Raw genomic sequence first — 19,506 nt, forward strand, 5'->3', positions numbered from 1 at the left:
GACAATTATGTTGGAGACAGCGTCATCCAAGCACCTCCAACATACTCGGGACTAGAAAATCCACAGCTGGACAAGCCCATAACGGAAGCTGAAGCCAGATCAGAGAATACCAGCCTCAAAAGGAATTGTGCACCCGGTCCGAATGGCATAATTAACAACCAGAATAATTAGAAACCTAGACGACAACTCCATCGCCAACCTCACTGAATACGTACAGAAAGTATGGGAAAGGCAGAGCTTCCCCCACAATGGAAATCAGCGGATGTTATATTTATCCCCAAGCCTGGAAAACCACAGAAACTAGAAAACCTGGGACATATATCCCTCACCTCGTATCTAGGGAAACTGATGGAAAAGGTCATTCATACAAGACTCGCAAACTGCATGGAGACCGAGAGACTCTGGCCCCATGAAATGATTGGCTTCAGAAGACACCTCAGCACACAGGATGTCATGCTGAGACTAAAACACGACATCATAGACAAAAAGACTACGGACACAAAGGCCATACTAGGCTTGGACCTCACAAAGGCCTTTGACAATGCCAGACATGAGGCAATTCTCAAGAATCTTGAGGGTATGAATGTCGGCTCAAAAACCTTTGCGTACTTAGTAGCTTCCTCTCAGAGAGAAGCTTTCGTGGATGCAGCCTACATACCGGGAAAGCATGCCTGCTCGGTAGCAGTAATCGATGGACACGGGCGAACGCGCAACTCACTCACGCTTTACACTAAGAAGCCAGAGGTAGCTGAACAAGCAGCGATAGCGCTAGTTCTCAAAGACTCGAGGTTCACAACTGTCTACAGCGACTCTAGAGCAGCCACAAGAGCTTTCGCCAAGGGCGGAATAGACAAGATGACGCTACGAATCTTAGGCGGAAGTAACATCACCGATCACTCCATCGTATGGTTCCCCGCACACATGGGTAACTAGGGGGCGGACTGCGGAATCTCAACGAGATCGCACACGAGGCGGTGCGAGGACTCATCGACCGCGTCCCTCCGGTTTCCTCCGCTACCCCACATATCGAGTACAGGGATCAATTATTCACGTACAACGAGCTCACTAAGCACTTTTATTTAGGCAAACCAGAATTTCCTCTCCCGGATAAGAAATTAACCCGCAGCCAGTCGGTCACGTTACGCTTGCTCCAAACGAATTCACACCCCAACCCCTGGCGCATGAAGCACATCGACCCAGACTACGACGGACATGTGTGTGAACAGTGCAGTGAACGTGTAGACTTGAACCATATGCTGTGTGGCTGTGCATAGAGTGACGCCTATGCCAAGAACAAGGACCATTGGGACGAAGTGCTAAAAAGTGCTTCACTACACGGCCAGCTTCGGGCTGTCCAGGAGGCCCGCGCGGCGGCGGAGAGCTTCGGGCTCTCTGTGCCGACGTGGAAGCTGCCCTCTACACCTGGCGCCTAGCCGGGTGTCCTTCAGGACCCCTACTGTGGGGTATAAAGCTTTACCACCACCACCACCACCATCTCCAATCATCAAGACAAAAGGCAGAGGCACACCACAAGGATCGATACTCTCCCCCTTGCTTTTTAACATAGCAATGATCAACCTCCCGTCTCTGCTCAAAATAATCCCAGACATCAAGTTCAGCCTCTACGCCGATGACATTAACATCTGGCTAAACGAAGGCCCGAACGCGGAAATACAAGAGAAACTTCAACACGCGGCCAAAACAGTTACGGAGTACGCAGCCAAAACAGGACTCAAGTGCTCGCCGCAAAAATCAGAACTACTAGTCTACACAAGTAAGAAGGAAAAACCAAGTTTCGACATCATAGTAGACAGCCAAAAAGTACCCATGGTGAGTGAGATCAGGATACTCGGCCTCATTATTCAAGCCGACGGCAAAAACGGCTCCCTAGTCCACAAATTATACAAGGATATGCCGCACAAGTCACTGGCCTTATCAGTACAGTGTCCCTCAAAAACAGGGGACGCAAGGGAAAGAGCTTACTAAGGCTAGTACAGGCATACATAAGACTTAACAGCAAGAGAAAGAGAACAAATGATATCGCAATAAGAAAAAGTAAAAATCGCGCTCAGCCTCCCCAACAGTACATCTACAGCCAGATTAATGGGAATGGGAGTACACAACACGTGGGAGGAAGTGGCGGAAGCCACGCGAGTCGCACAAGTAGAAAGACTCAGCCAGTCCGAAACAGGGCGACAAATCCTAGAGTGGGTCGGGCTCCAGCACGACAGAGGGCCAAATCCCAAACTGACCAGCCTAAACCAAAGTTGCAGAGGCAACTTGCGCATCGCACCCATGCCAAGAATTATGAGTCCCACCCACAACGAAGAAAAAAAGACAGGACCAAGACCATCGAAAGAGAAATGAATGGACTGGAGCCAAACACTGTAGCATGCACAGACGCAGCCACTGGCAAGTCAGGACCTGCAGTCGCGGCAGTGGTAAACGCCAGTGGCATTCCTTGATCACGGCATCGGTAAAAACAAGAGATGCAGGCGTCGCTGAGGAAGTGGCGATCGCACTAGCATGCGTCGGCACGCAGGCAAATACAATAATTAGTGACAGCAAAACGGCTATATGGAACCTAGCGAAAGGAAGAGTCTCTGTCGAGGCGAAGAAAATCCTCAAATCAAGAGATATCACACGTAAGGACACAATCAAATGGTCCCCAGGCCACGAATCGGTGTCTGGAAACGAAGCGGCTCATGCGCTCGCCCGAGATATCTACTACCGGACGAGCGCAGAAAGGCTCGACAGACCAGAACACGAGGAGACGCTAAACACATACGTATACGATGACATCTGCGAATATTACAAGCTCAGTAGGAAAATGTTCCTAACACCACAAAACAAACTAGACAACGGAGAGGTCAAAAGCCTTCGAAGGCTGCAGGCTGGAAACTACCCCAACCCCGTATGGCTACACCACTTCAATATCGATGACAGAGACCACGATAAATTTAAACATTGTGGACAGAGAGGCACACTAGACCACATCATATGGGAATGCCCTTTTCACCTGGGGCTATGGCCAACATCCTAGACGTAGAAGCTTGGGAGCCCCTCCTTCAAAGCGCAAACCCTGAAGACCAAAAAGAAGCCATCCGCCTGGCGGCTGAGGCCCCGAAGAATCAATGTATTCTCGCGCGCTCTTAGTTGCGGAGTCCCGGCCCCCTGCTCGAGCCTCCGTACCTGAGTAGGGGATCCCGGAGCCTCCTATACTGGCGAAAACAAAGTTTTCAATCAATCAAACAATCAATCAATCTTCTCATCGATGGTAAGTGATGTTTATCGCTTTAGGGTGTCAGTGCTTTTAATCTAACTCAATAATACAGCCAAGTTTCATCTACGCAGAGCGAGAGAAACGACTGACAAGAAAGATGAATGCTGCAGCGCATGTGGCAAACGCTGTTAGAAGTCGACTGCGCCAAGCATCACGAATAAAAGCCCATTCAGGCATAATTTGGTACGTCGAAACAGTACTTGATACACTCCGTCGAAAAAGCAGTACCATATACCTTTTGGACGCGCTAATGTGAACCAGTAGAACACCAACGGCACCTCACCAGATAGTGGCGTCACCCTCGCTCCGGTTCTGTCTAAACATAATTCGGTAAAATGGTCAGTGCAAAGTCGACTGCCTAATGAAGGTTTCCACCTAGTCTTTCTTAAAATGATCCCCCATTGTTGGTATAACTTGGGCTTAGACAGCGACAGCGCGCATTACAACAAAGAGCAGAGTTGGCGACGCTAGCGCAACGGAAATACACAGAGCTGAGCAGACGAGGCTCCGTACGTTGTGTGTAGCGACGTTCTGTCGTCTGCTAGTGTAGTCCCATAGCGATGCAATGGACCCTTAATTTTGAAACCTCTTTCCCCAGGACATTGCTGCTCTCCTCATACAGTTGACGGCGCAAAAGGTAGGCATTGTCATGAAAAAAGACGAGAATGTCCAAAAAGACAAAATGCTTAGTGGAAAACGAAAACTGAAAAACTATCCAGAGGTTCGATTTAGTGCACTGCCAAGGCTGACTTTACGGACAAGCTGCCCAACTTTCGATGGCTTCACTTTCGCTTTCGGGCGCCCGATGCGGTATCCAACCCCCTAGTGGAGATCAGTGGGTTACAGTGAACTAATAATAATAATTGGTTTTTGGGGAAAGGAAAGCATTGTCATCAACACAAACAATAGGAAGGTGGATTTGGAGAGGAAAGAGATAGTCAAACTGGATATCTTAAAAGCGAAATAGAAGGAAAAGGAAAAAAAATTAAGAGGGGACGTAGAGGCTAGGAGGGGCAAGCTGCCACCCGATACAAGGGGTACAGCCATTATCATCCATCCATCGAAAGCAAGAAAAGCGACGAAAGTTCGCGCCACTTTTCCTGCCACATACTAATGCGAGGCATCGGTCAGGAGCGCACGCGCGCAGGGACAGGCAGATAACATTTCAGCATGCTGCGTAACGGAAGCGCTTCAGTAGCGGGTGCCCTGCTAGAGTCATGCCTGACCCAACTTCAACAAGCAAGGAGTGAAAAAAGCTGCAGGGACGTATTTGCCGGTTACTTGGCGCGCATCATCGGACCGCAGTGGCTGCTGTATTTCGGTGTTCTCACCCTCAACGACCGACTAACGCCTCTGCTAGCCCAGCGCGAAGGCGACGACTGGCAGCCCGACAGATGCGACGTCGACGAAATGTGCAGCTGTCTCGTCGAGAGCCAAAAAGCGGGCCACCAGTCGAAACGTGTCCCGTCGGTGCAGTTGAAGGTAAAAAGGGACGGCGTAGGTACCGTACGCTTTTTTCGGATCGGCGGTCACGCCGTGGTCATCATGGTCACTTCAGCGGACATGCGCCATCCACTGCCGGAGGATTTCAGGCCGGCCCTGCGGGAGTTCGCGTTCACTCTGCATCAGCTGGAACTCGAAGAGGTAGCCAAGGGCGCCGCTTGCGACCAACTCACTCAGCTGCTGAACAAGAGGGCCTACCAAGACAAGACCCGACGTCGTCTGCTCGCGGCTTGCATCCAGCGTTCGGTTGCGTCAGTGGCCATCATGGACTTGGACAATTTCAAGAAGATGAACACTGATCTCGGCTACCTCGACGCCGACAGGGTCGTCGCCAGCGTAGGACGCCTCATCTGCGAATCAGTCAAAGGCGACGAGAGTGTGGTGGCGGGACGCTTTGGGGGGGACGAGTTTATGTTTACGTTCGATGCAGACGCGGATGTCGCGAAAAGCGTTATGCAGGGCATTTTGAGCCGCTTGTCTGACATAAAACCCTGTTTCACCGGTAAAGATGCGGTCGATAAATTTCGAAATTTAGGTGCCTGTAAAGCGTCTATCGGTATAGCCGAGTATCGGTTCGACGCACTACGATATGGCAACTACGACAGTGAAGTGGAAAGAGCTGCCGAAGACGTTATTACAAAAGCCAACAAAGCACTTACAAAGGCTAAGGAACGTAAGAATTGCATAGAAGTGTACCGGGAACTGTTGATTACTCCCTGCTGACTTCTACGCCCACTGCAGTGCAAAGGCTTCCTTGTCTGTCCAGTCAACCCTGTCCGTGCGGCCACCGTATCCTTGTATTTTTAACTTCTGGTTTATTGTCTGTTGAGGTGCCGGACCACCTTGAAGGCTCAGTATTTTTAAAATGTTTTAAAATTTTAGGTCACTAAAATCCCAATTTATTTGTCAATGAACAGCAACAGAAATTGTCCCTTCAATCATAGACAAAATTTCTCTCCTCACGCATCTCGCAGAATCAGAACTAAAAGTTCAAAAAAATTGCCTGCTTTTTGCAGGATGTTTTTTTGTTCGTTCTTCAATTTAGACTACGTTTCTTACCATCTATTTTCGTTTTTTTAAATTTTCTGAGAATTAAAAGAATGGCAGTTGCACCTCTTCCCTAGGGCATAACATATTTCATTGAAGTCTAAACACACTGGATAAAATCGAACAGTTTTTAAGGTAGGCCTCTAATTTAATGTTTGTATCTGCTATTAAAAATGTAACCCACAAAGTGGCCTCATAGCTTAAAGTACTGCTCAACAGTGTCATCACCAGGTTGCTTATTCTGTCATTGCTAGTGCTTATTTTCCGCCTTCCTTTTCCAAGCTTTATCACTTGCTCAAGCTATGTCCCTTACCTGTTTTATCAAGACTGGTCATTTGTATAGTATCGAATACGAGTTGGTCCTTTCATATTGTGTCTTTGAACCAAGGGACAATATTGGAGAGGCAGTAAAGATTATTTCGGTTTTGTACATATGCTTGTTGTCTATTTAATTCACGTGTCTGATGACATGTGATACAGTACAATTGCCTTGTAGCAGCCTTCACGAGAAACCGGAAATATTCATCTTGTGACAGAAGTAGCCTGAGTAACCACCACTGATTCTCCCAAGCCTGCCTTGCACAGCTCGTACAAATAGCACTGAAAAGGAAAGATCTGCAGAACCTTACATACTCATAAACTGTCAGTAGTAGGTGTGCAGCGGAAAGCCTGCAGTGGCTACGTCGGGAGAATTAAAAGCATGGTGGTAGCTGCACCACTTCTCTGCTGGGTCATAAAATTCATTCATTGCGGTCTAACATTGGTCCAGTTGAGGCATTATGCTTCTGAACACTGCAAGATGGCAGACTGGATCTGAAGCGCAATCAAAAAGTGCGGGTGCAGGTTGCATGTGAAAACCATGCATAAGTGCTGCAAAAATGTTTGACAGTTAAGCGGCAGCTCCCTCGCTGTTGTCAACACTTGTATCACGATTCCCCAATCTCTCAGCAAGCCTATAGCACAAAAGCTCAAAAGATAACATGGCAAACCACCTTTTAAGCATCAATTTTTTTTTTTGCGTCTTTATCTAACAGATCCATCATTTAACTTTCGTCACTTTTTTCATTGACGATATTCATGGGGGTTTAACGTCCCAAAACGACTCAGGCTATGAGGGACGCCGTAGTGAAGGACTCAGAAAATTTCGACCACCTAGGGTTTAACGTGTACTGACATCACACGGTACACAGGCCTCTAGGATTTCGCCTCCATCGAAATTCGACCGCCGCGGCTGGGATTGAACCCGCATCATTCGGGTCAGCAGCCGAGTGCCATAACCACTGAGCCACCGCAACGGGGATAGCATGCATTTCCTTTTGAAAGCATAGCTAAGTGCTTTACCAGTAATTAATGACCATTTGTGTTTTACTTAATGGTGAATGATATGCTCAGGCTGAAAAAAACCGAGAGAAATGTTAAGTGACTTTTTACCAAACAGAAATACTACAACACATCACCGAAAAAAAAACTATGAAAACAGTGTGTAGGAAATGATATCCACCCCCCGCAGTCCCCGGAAAAAACTGTGCTCTGAAATAAAAGCTGGAGAAGGTACAACAAGTTTCAAAAAAATAAAAACCAAGGAGTCCAGCCTCTCTCGAGCAAAAAACATCACTGCAGTATTGCCTCACAGTAAACAGCACTTCAGCAGGCATCCACTACCTGCTGAAATGATGTTTACTGTTTAAAAAAACTGCCACTTCATTAGTGAAGTCATGCCACAAGCACTGGTATGAGACGAAAGGTTATGCGTCCAAGTTGCATTTCCTAAACACTGAAGTCTTAGCTCAACAAAGTCAGTTTTTGCACCTGATAAAAAAAAATCCTTATGTTACAAATTGTAATTTTGCAAGACGCTTTTGACATCTAATATTAATGCTGACTTCAAAGCTCTCAAATTAATGCAAAGCAAATACCATAATAATTAGGCTTTTATTAAGAGAAGCAATTTCATAACAAAGAAAGTAATGACATTCCTGGGGCAAAAATTGTGCGTTTGAACAGGAAACAATGGCAGACAGCCTTTGACCCTGGGTACGCTTTAAGCATAAGCGTTCGAGTGGCCCATTGCCAGTGTGATAAACATGACGTCACCTCTAGCCTCCTAAAGCAGTGGCTGTGTGCAAGCATAGACAAGGTATCTTGCTTAATCTACAGCAGCTGCGATGTATTGCACAAAAAGAGTTAGCATTGTGTATGAGACTCTCAGCTAGCTATATTGAAACTTGGAAAGAACACCTTGGAGCAGATAAAATCACATGCACAAAACAGACAAGAAGACAACGGACAGCCGCCAGCTTCCTGTCCATTGTCTACTCGTCTCTTTTGTGCATGCGAATTTATCTGCACCGAGGTGTTTTTTTTTCAAGTTTCAATATGCTAAACCAACTAGCCTGCCAACATGCCTTATTGAGCTAGGGGATTCCTCTAAACATTTGACCAACACTGTTCCCACTTCGACTTATTGATCAATTCGCTCTCTCCCTACCATAAGCTTGCCGTCCCGGTTAGCGCAGTTGTTAGAGCGACTGCTCCGGTGAAGTGGTGGTCCAGGGTTCGAACCCTGGACCAGGACAAATTTTTCTTTAACTACAGAGTTTCTGAGAAAGCTGTACAGCTTTCCTTTGCAGCCGTAAGGCTGCGCTTGGTTGGATGCCAATGAGTAATTACTCCCTTATTACAAATCTACTCCACTTTGGGGGACTCCCCAACACATCTGACCAATAACGATCTGCAAAGAAAAAAAAAATGTTCAGAAAAAAAAAACGCTACAACTAGGGTCTGCTTCCGTGCATAAAAGTTGTCAGTGAAGTTGAAATTAGACACAATTTTGGGAGCCCCAAGCCTATTACGTTGTCGCCATTATGCCTGGAACAATGAGCAGCAGCTCTGCCCACACTGAGCGGCGCCAAACAGAACTCCTCCGTGACAAAAAGGAGATTGTTAAATTTTTTCTTGCTACCTATTAACAAAAAACTAATCACAAGACAAAATTATAAACTGAATAATGTTTATGCCTCTGGCTTGTTCGGTACGCTCAAACAATAAAAACTGACCTTGTTCACTCCTGTGATTGGTCAGCGCAGCAACACAGGACACTGCAAACCATGGCCCACTCTTACCTATTGCTTTTTATAAGTTGTATCCTACTATGGTGACCTATGTGTGATACGTATAACAGAATCTCATGGCTGGATGACCCAACTCATACTATGACTGCTCACATCCCACGACCCCCACGGCTCATCACCATCATCATCAGCCCGACAACACACACTGCAGGGCAAAGGCCTCTCCTCCCATGTCTCTCCAATTAACCCTCTCCCCGCAAACTTCTTAATCTCATCCGCCCTCCTAACAATTTCCCGGGCCCTGCTATGCTTGCCTTCTCTTGGAATCCACTCCGTTACCCTTAAGGACGACCGCATTACATGCCGTGCCCAAGCCCATTTCTTTCTCTTGATTTCGACTAGGAAGTCATTAACACACGTTTGTTTACTCATCCACTCTGCCCGCTTCCGGTCTCTTTAATGTTACACCTCTGATTTTTCTTTCCGTAGCTCGCTGCATTGTCCTTAAAGGTGCTCTAAAGAAGATTCTGAACTCGTTCTTTTACCATGGGAACTCGATCTACACGTTCCGAGCATTCTTAGAAACTTCACATTATTGTCCTGTGCGGCAAATGGTAAGGGATGTTGAATCGGCAACTTTCCGGAGCAAAGCATGACACCAGAAAAGAAAATGACCATCAGTCAGTCATTTCTCCTTTTCCACTGCACTGCTTGGTGTGTCCTGCACTCAAACTGCTGCAGGCAATGAAACATCTGGTTGGGGCAGTAGAGATTTTGTTCCTACCATCATCTATATTAGCGCGACAAAAATACATGGGCCCCAGTGGGCTCTGTGCATTTTCCCCCATCCATTGCCTGTTGCCTGAACAGCGAGTTTCCATATTGACGAGGCATAAATATATTGAAAAAATTAGGTCCCCAGAATAATTGTCCATAATTCGAGTTGTCCATATTAACAGGACTCATATTAATGAGGCACAATGTGCAGCCAGGTTTGCAATACAAAATGCAAACAGTTATTGTTTTGGAGGCACGTACAAAAATTTCACAAGGTCCCAAAATGGTTGCAAATTGCAACATCGAAACACCACAATTTCTCAGATGAGTACATGAGGTGCTAGGGCATCATTTTATGCATTTTTTAATGATGGGCATCACTAGTAGAAACGTGCGAAAAAGGATATACTCTTCAAGGTGAAAAAAAATGTTTGCAACAGTATGACAAAGAACATGCTAAACAGTGCACTGTTTTGAGGAATTTCACATGCCGCGTTTCCTACTGAGCATGGAAAAGCACCCTAGTTTCAAAGTGAAGAATGCTAAATTCATACGAAACAAAGGAATCACTTCCAGCTGTAGCACACTCAAAAAATGGCTGTGGTTTAGTTCTGGTTAAACCTGGAGTCACGCGAAAGCTACATCTGGCCTGGCCGAGTGGAATTAGCTCAGTCGAATTGCAAAGACAGTCTTTCGCCGCTCCGTTTCGCTGGGCGTTCCTCCTTCGTCTTTGTCCCACTTGACACGGCGCATGCACACAGCTGTTGCAGCTGTTGCGTGCCACGCCATTGGCAGCAGCAGCTGCTTCTCACCACGTGACCAACCCACGTGACCAACGGCGCCACCACAGAGCTCTAGTGCTGCCAAGCTGAAGGATTGAAGAGGTGGCGTAGTGTAGCTATCGCAACAAAAAGAGCCGAAAAGACCTGTCGATATGACAGAGCCACCGCCATGAATATAATGCAAGGCTAGCCCTAACAGAAGCCAGTAGCAACCTAATAACCATACCTTAGCAGACTGCAGCATCCTAGCATGGAAGACAAAAAAACTGGAGGGGAAACTTAAGCCCCGTCTTAAGGGCATGATGCGATATCTGAAATGGGTTAATGCCCATATATGCAGAACTGGTCATTCTCCACTGGTCATTCGTAGATCCCTGGGACTCTTCATACCACTCCTAGTGCAGCGGTTAAGCAATGCACCAATGCCCTGCGATGGCAGGTGATGCCACCTGTGGGGGCTTGTAAGACACAGGTAGCACTTCCCGAGCAACCTCTCGTGACCATTCATTAATTTAACTGCACCTGCCACGGTGTGCAGTTTGCTCATAATCTGGATCACAATCAGTTTGCACACACTGCCTTGGCCGTCACAGCATTGACTGCCAAAGACCAATAATAGTGAATCTGTCTGCTTTCAAAACAAAAAGGGTCATTCTTTCAAATCGCCCTAAGCTTAAAGATACAGATTTCAGTATCGGCGAAGTTTTTTCTCGACCAGTCCGAAATGCTCGAAAACACTTTCTCGACCCTTTTCCCTTTGATATAAAACGCTGCACACATTATATGTTTGACCAAGACACACAGACCGTGAAAGAAATCGCATAGGAATCATCTTGCCGCTGCATCGTGCTCTAGCAACCACAGGCTATCCGTCGAGTTAATCTTTCTTTCTCTATAATCTAGACCAATATACGCAGTTACCTTCCAAAGCCCTGTCTAATCTCGTGTCATCTTCAGGCAGCAACATAGTAATCTTAACTGAAACGTGGCTGACAGATAATGAAATCCTGGATAAATTGCCAAATTTCAACGTTTACCGCAATGATAATCAAGGCACATGCGGAGAAGGTGTCCTTATTACCATTAACAACCAAATATCTTGTTCTCATGTTAACATTAGTTCAGATCTAGAAATATTGTGGTTAAAATGTTGCGCTCCACCGGAAACAGTTCTACTTGGCGTCTGCTACAGGGCCCCCAACAGCAACCCAGGATTCGCGCTTAACCTGAACGATGCACTAGTCCAAATTACTAAAAAAACACCCTGTTTCGCAAATTGTTCTCTTAGGCGATTTTAACTACCTTGGCATCGATTGGCAAAACGTAGGACCACTAACCGCCGGTAACCCTGAAGCAAGAGAATTCGTAGATGTATGCTTAAACTTTAACCTGACGCAAATGGTGCTCCGACCGACACGCGTCGCTCACAGATCTTCAAATATTCTGGACTTAGTACTAACCAACAACCCTGAAAGCTCATCATCGATTACTTACCTACGTGAAATCACTGATCATAAGGTTATTTATGCCATATTCAAGTTCTCTCTCACATCCCGCCAAACGTTCAAGAAAACCATCCGTATGTACGACAAAGGCAATTACGGAGAAATCAACAACGAGCTAGAAACATTCCTGCCGTATTTTCAATCCACATTTCATCACCGGTCTGCCACTGATAACTGGTCAATTTTCAAAAAGAAGATCGAAGAACTGACAAACAAATTCATTCCCTCTATGAGTTTTCAAGCAAACCACCAAAAACCGTGGTTTTCACACAATCTTTAGAGATTAGAAAGAAGAAAAAAAAACGACCTTATAGTGCAGCAACACGGAACCCATGCGCAGATGCATGGGATCAGTACTATCAGGCCGAGGACACATATTACAATGAAATTCGCTGCGCCAAACAAGCATTTTTTTCAAATTGATGTACCAAAAATCCTAACGAATAACCCCAGGAAGTTTTGGGAAAGAATAAATCCGCAAGCAACTCGCATCATCGCTCTTAACAAATGCCGCAGGCGAGGATGTCAGCGATACTGAATGTGCCGAGATATTTAATCGCGCGTTTGTATGTTTTCACAGACGAAACTGCCTCACCATTGCCCACTCCATTTACTGTAACACTGTCAGCAATGCAGCCCATCGAAATCACAGCGCAGGGTATCGCAAACCTTATCGACAGAATTAAACTTTCATCAGCCGCTGGAGTGGACGAAATCAACTTAAAAGTACTGAAAAACGCAAAACACATTTCTGCCATTTATCTCGCATTATATTTTTGCAATCGCTTTCGACAGGAAGCTTACTGGATGACTGGAAGGTAAGGAGGGTCATCCCGGACCACAAATCAGGTAAAAAGGATTCTACGCTAAATTATCGTCGCATTTCCTTGACCAGCGTGCCTTGCAAAATCACGAAACATGTCATCTATTCCCATATTATAAACTTTCTAGATTCAAACACCTTCCTTGATCTGGCTCAACACGGGTTTTGTAGGCGGCTCTCTTGCGAAACCCAACTGGCAATCTTCACTCACGACGTGCATGCTAACCTTGACCGAAACGTGCAGACCGATACGTTATTATTAGATTTCGTGAAGGCATTCGACAAGGTACCTCACCGGCACCCAATACTAAAGCTCGCCCTTTTAAATCCTGGAATGGATTAAAAATTTCTAGCTAACTGCTTTCAGTTCGTTTCCATTAACAACCACCGCTCAAGCGCTCTCCCTGTTAAATCTGGCGTCCCTCAGGGATCTGTGCTCGGCCCACTCTTGTTTCTATTATATATTAATGATCTAGCTGCACATGTGTCATGTAAAATTCGTATCTTCGCCGATGACTGTGTAATCTGTCGCACTGTCACTAACATTTCTGATCAAATGGCCCTTCGAAACGACCTTAACAGCGTCCATAAATGGTGTGACCTCTGGCTAATGACACTAAATGCTAACAAATGCAAACTCGTTTCCTTCCATCATCAACACAACCCCCTTATTTTTTTCCTATGCTGTTGTTAACTCGTTTATAGAAAACATCCAATCGTTAAGGTATCTTGGTGTCACCCTGTGCAGCGATCTATCTTGGCGAGCACACATTACCACAATCATATCATCTGCTAACAGATTCCCAGGATTCATGAAACGTCATCTTCGTCATACGCCGCAACACGTGAAGCTTGTCGCTTATAAAACCCTCATCAGAACCAAACTTGAGTATGCCAGCCCCATCTGGAGCCCACACCATGTATGCCTAACAAATGCACTCGAATCAGTTCAGAACCGTGCCATTCGTTTCGTTCACACTGCATATTCATATACCACCAGCATTTCAGCTCTGAAGACGAATTCCGGTCTCGAAAGCCTCGCAGCCCGCCGCCGTATCGCCAGTCTCTGTTTGCTCCACAAGTTTTTCCATAGCTATCTAAGTCAGCCACCCTACATTAGTCATCCGAACCGCATATCTCACCGCACTGCCCATCCGTTTCAGATTGCTCGCCCTGTGTCCCGTACTGCAACTTTTTCAGGCTCCTTTTCTTCTCCGAACTGTTGTGGACTGAAATGCCCTCCCCACCGATATCACTGCCAACACACACCCGTCTGCATTTTCAGATGCTGTAAGCAATTGTATTTCAAGGAAATGACTTGTACTTGTTGATGAATATGTTAACCCACCCCTTATGTAATATCCCCTGATGGGGTCTTTAAGGTGAATAAAGTGAAGTGAAGTGAAGGCAGGTTGCGATGACGTCACAAGGTTACGTGACCTAGATGGCTTACCTGCCACCTAGGTTGCTTCTATGGTGATTTTTTCGGGGAATTTTCGCTCATGTAAAAAGATCAACGTTGCCGCCGCTGAATTTTCTGTGACACTAGCTCACCGACGCTATCACATTAACAGTGCTGCCACATTTGCACAAAATGTCAGCTGCAATGCAAGGTGAGTCTTGAGGAACCTTATTTGGCAAACAGGACCCGGAAAAGGGAGCAGTTAGCTACGGACAGCTGCAGATGTCCTTGCCTCTCAGCGCTAACTTCTCAACATCCGCCAAAAAGATTGACGCACAAGCCACCCAGCTGTTTGTGCACTGAACTGATGGGGATATAGCCAGGTTGGCTGACCCTCGTGCACCAGTGAGGGATCTGTGCCAATGTGAGAGCATTAAGAGTACCATGAAGGCGAAAACTGTACGGCGTCAGCTTCTGTATTAAACCACCACCTGCCAACTGTGGCAGGTGACAGGTGGTGTTTGGGTGGAGTTTCCTCACTCCACCTTCGAACCGCCCCCCAAAACCCTCTCCACTTGGAAAGAAGAGGAGGGAGACGTTGGACAAAGAATGACTCAGCAGAAATGAATAAAAGAAGTGGTTACGAATATAAATGGAAGAAGAATAAAATCAGAAATGGAATAGAATGGTGGATGAAAGACAATAGAATCAACGGAATCAAGACAACGGAATTGGAATAGATGCGCGAGTGAAAGAAAAATGCCATCGTATTTTCTCTGCATCAATCCAGTTGATTGCCCCTGAATTTTTTTCACCTGGAAAGGAAACCTTCTTATTGCAAAACTGAACTCAATCTCAATCTGTAAGAAGCCCTCTAAATCAAACACTTCGTTTTAATGCTGACGCCTTAGGGCTCTCAAATTAGTGCAGGGGAAGTGCTCTACCAACTCTGCTGTAGTGAACTCTGGAAACGCGAGAACCCAATTTCCTGACATTCCTGGAGCTCTGATCACATGTTGAAACAGGAGACAATTTCCATTTGGATCTGGGCTCTTGCTGAATGGCTTATTGCCAACATGATAAGAATGGGATCACTCTCACTTCTTTAGCAATTAATGGCTTTGTGGAAGCACAGATAATGAATTACATTGATTGTGACGTCAAGCACAATGGTAGATAGAAAGGCTTAAAGGGCACTCAAGTTATCCACTACTGCACAAGTATTTGTGTTGTTCATGAATTGCCGGAAGCTATGTAGTGATGCAAGTATAAGTACTATAATTTCATAATGAACATAAAAATAAGTCTCATTAAAGCTAATAAATTTTTTTTTATTTACTGCAGGCTGCATTCACCGCTTTACTTTTAGATGGCTAAGCATGTGTCAGTTTCATACTTTTGCACAAATGCACAAACGCAGTATAGTCCTAATTTTTAAGCACAGTCTCATGAAACAGGTCCAACAACAGAATGAAAAGTTTGAATTCGGTTTCATTTCTGTCTTCAAAAGAAAAAACTGAATGGTATCCTTTATCTGCTGTTTAATAAAATTGTTTGTGCATTTTTTCCCACTTCTCTGCTAACTTTCAATGGAGTGGAATATTGGGATTTCTTCTAAATATTTTTTTATCGCTTGTTCAGGCATATTTCTATAAACCTGTTTTTATTGCTCTATTGAAATAAAGAATTGAGTGACAGATTGATTGACTGATCGATCGTTTGATTGCCAGCTGGCTGTCCACACATCCAAACTGGTGCACACCTGAAAGCCTTGAAAGCTACAGCAGGGTAATACCGTATTTACCCGAATTAAATGCTACTATAAATATAACGCATGATTTGATTTCGCGGCCACAGAACAAGAAAAAATAAGTACACGAATGTAACATGAGGAACGAGAGCACAGCATACTGAAAGTGAAATCAACGGCTTCAGGCCTTCATCTAAAATTAGTGAATTCATTATCATAGACGTGCACAGCTCACTCCATAAAAGGGGGGCAAAGTTGACGGTAGCACCATTAATGCTTTCCGAGTAGTAGGGAACAACATAGTACAAAATTTGCACCCATGACTTCAAAGAGGGCCTCCCCCCCCATCTGCGCACGCCTATGTTCGTTATAGCTCAGGCACAAGTATGGAAGTGCTGCTTAGTTTCACAGAACATTACCCCCTTTTATAACTGCATAAAGTTTGACATATGCATATTGAGTGTAAGTACACCAGGCAAGCATATACAGTAAAACCTATCGTTAAATCGAAGTCACTCAGACCACGAATGTTATTCGAGTTAACTGGGTCTTCGAATTAGCCAAGTGCAGCAAAAAAAAAAAGGTACGGGCAAAAAAAAACTCGCTGCCTTTATTAGGCGAATTGTGAGACTACCATATATTGCCGCATAAATGTCGACAACCTCTAAACAGTGTCTAAACAAAAAGAAAAAAGTGTACCGCAGAGCTAAGGAAGTTAACTCTGACAGCGCCTGGCAACAGTACAAAGACGTATCTGCTACGACCAAAACCGCCATAAAGAAGGCTAAAAACAAATTTTTTAACCACACTTTACCCGACTTGTTAAGAACCAACCCTGCAAAATTCTGGCAAGTGATAAACCCTAACGGCAGCCATGAGATACCAGTATTGAAAGATGCGGACGGACGTGTGGCACCTCCAGAGGCAATGCCTGACCTATTCAACAAGCATTTTACAGACACCTTTACAACCGAATCAGTGCCTTTTAATTACCGTGAACCTCAACAACCGTTAGTGCTTCATCCATCAGAACCAATCATCATTAGCGCAGCTGGTGTTGCCCGAGCTATTGAGCGACTTCCACTTAATTGTAGCCGTGGTCCAGACGGTATCAATACCAAACTTCTTAAACTTACCGCGCACGTGTTGGCTGCCTTACTAACTTTAATATTTCAGCAGTCTTTAGATACAGGATGCATTCCCGATGACTGGAAAACCGCAAACGTCAGCCCAGTTTTTAAATCCGGTGATAACACGTCACCGGAAAATTATCGCCCCATATCACTAACATCGATTTGTTGCAAGTTGCTTGAACATATCCTCTATTCAAACATAATGGCCCACCTAAACGCCAATAACTTGCTTATTGCTAACCAACATGACTTTAGGCAAAAAAAGTCCTGTCAAACACAGCTATTTGAGCTCTTAACGGATCTTCATGAATCGGTACACGAATTAATATATACTGATGCCATATTTATAGATTTTTCAAAAGCTTTCGATCGCGTTCCCCACATAAGACTAATGAAGAAAATTAACAACCTACAACAGCACCGCGATATCACCCATTGGATCGGAGAATTCCTAAGTAATCGTTCCCAAGGCGTCAAAATTAGAGTATTCATCGAGCAGTTCACGAGTCATATCGGGAGTCCCACAGGGATCCGTTTTAGGGCCATTACTATTTTTAATTTACATTAATGACATAGCATCTAACATATCATCTAATGTGCGACTGTTCGCTGACGGACTGCGTAATCTATAGAAGGATAGTCACCCCCCTTGATGCAGTTATTCTACAGACTGACTTAGTGCGCCTAAATGAATGGTGCCAGCTATGGCAGATGGAAATTAATATCAAAAAAACAATGTTGATGACCTTTTCCACGCGCACTAATATACCTTCTAATGTCTACACAATTAATGAGAATAGAGTTGAAAGAACAGATTGTTTTAAGTACCTAGGTGTTTATCTCAGTGCTGATTTAAGCTAGAACACCCACATAAATCACATCACAAACAAAGCATTTAAGAAACTGGGACTCATCAGACGTCGTCTATATCTTGCCAACCCCGAGACAAAGCTTCGTGCGTATACTACACTCATAAGGTCAGCTTTAGAATATGCATATTTAATATGGAGTCCAAGTAGCGTTTCATTAATTAACCGCCTTGAGTCTGTGCAAAATAAAGCTGTGAGGTTCATCCTTTCTTCATACTCACCGTATGAAAGTGTGTCATTATTGAAGCAAACTATCAGTATTCCGGACCTTATCACTCGACGCAAGTTCTCTCGTTTATCGTTTTTTCATTCCTTGTACTACGATGGCTCCCCGTTCACAGCTGATCGCATCGCCCCTGCCCATCATGTTTCATCCCGGTCTGATCATTCCCACAAAGTGCAACCCATCTTCGCACGAACACTGAGATATCAAACATCACCCTTACTATTATCTATGGCAGAGTGGAACTCGTTACCGGCTGACATAGTTTCTGAAACTGAGCTATCACATTTCCAAACAAAACTTTCATTGCACCTTGGCCTACAAAATTCACCGTGATATTTTCAGTATTGTTGAAGCATTAAGTCTTATACGCTCAACCTATGTATCTTTCAGCGACTGCAGTGATGTGTACTTGCAATTTGTATATATAGTTATTCTTTGTATTTGTTAACTACAGTGTGCCAATAATCTGTATTGTGTTGTTTTCATGCCCCCCTTCCCCCCCCCCCCCCCCCCCCCCCCCCCCCCCCTATGTAATGCCCACTTGGGCCTTTAGGGTATTTAAATAAAAAAAAATAAAACTCCTAGCTCTTGCTGGTAAATAAATAAATAAGTTTTAAGAACTTGACGGGACCGCAGAAATTCTCAGAATTTTTAGGAATTCTGAATTATCAATGTTTACCATGCTTACATGCAGTCGCAAGCAAGCGTGGCATTGGCTGGATGGAAGGTCGGACGTGTGCACTCACACGCACACTTTCAGTCTATGCTCGATTAAGGGCCCCACTTTCTTTTTTTCGATTTTTGCGGGATATGCGGACCAGGCAAACTACTTTACTGTACCGTAGTACAGTTTCATGCTATGCTGGTACATCTGAAGCCTGGTTGCACATAAGTTTAAGGTTCTTCATCACTGTTGCCGCAGCTTAGGCCCGGCTCCTCACCACTCTACTAGACGAGGTCATCTTTGGTTCCATTCATTACATTAGAAATTCCTGTATAAAACTTATAACTAGGAGCGGAGACATCGCACGTGATGAATTCAAAATTCGAAAGCACATGAGCTGAAGGAGCGCTCTCCTTACCCGTCCTGTAGGCATCACTTCATCGTGGACAGTTGCCACCTACGCCGAGTACAGGAGTCTGAATTCCGCTTTAAATGGCACACACGCAAAGCGCAAATGCTTTTTGCAGATTTTTTTGTTCCATATTATCGACTCCCAAGTTCGGGGGGAGTGGCCCATATACGAGGGCAGCCCTTAGTTGAGTGAGTGCGGCTTATACCAGGTGCTTCAGCAAAGTTGTACCAAAATTTTTTTTTAATAGGCTTTTTCAGGT

The sequence above is a fragment of the Amblyomma americanum genome, chromosome 8 (assembly GCF_052857255.1).
Source record: "Amblyomma americanum isolate KBUSLIRL-KWMA chromosome 8, ASM5285725v1, whole genome shotgun sequence".
Lineage (NCBI taxonomy): Eukaryota > Metazoa > Arthropoda > Arachnida > Ixodida > Ixodidae > Amblyomma > Amblyomma americanum.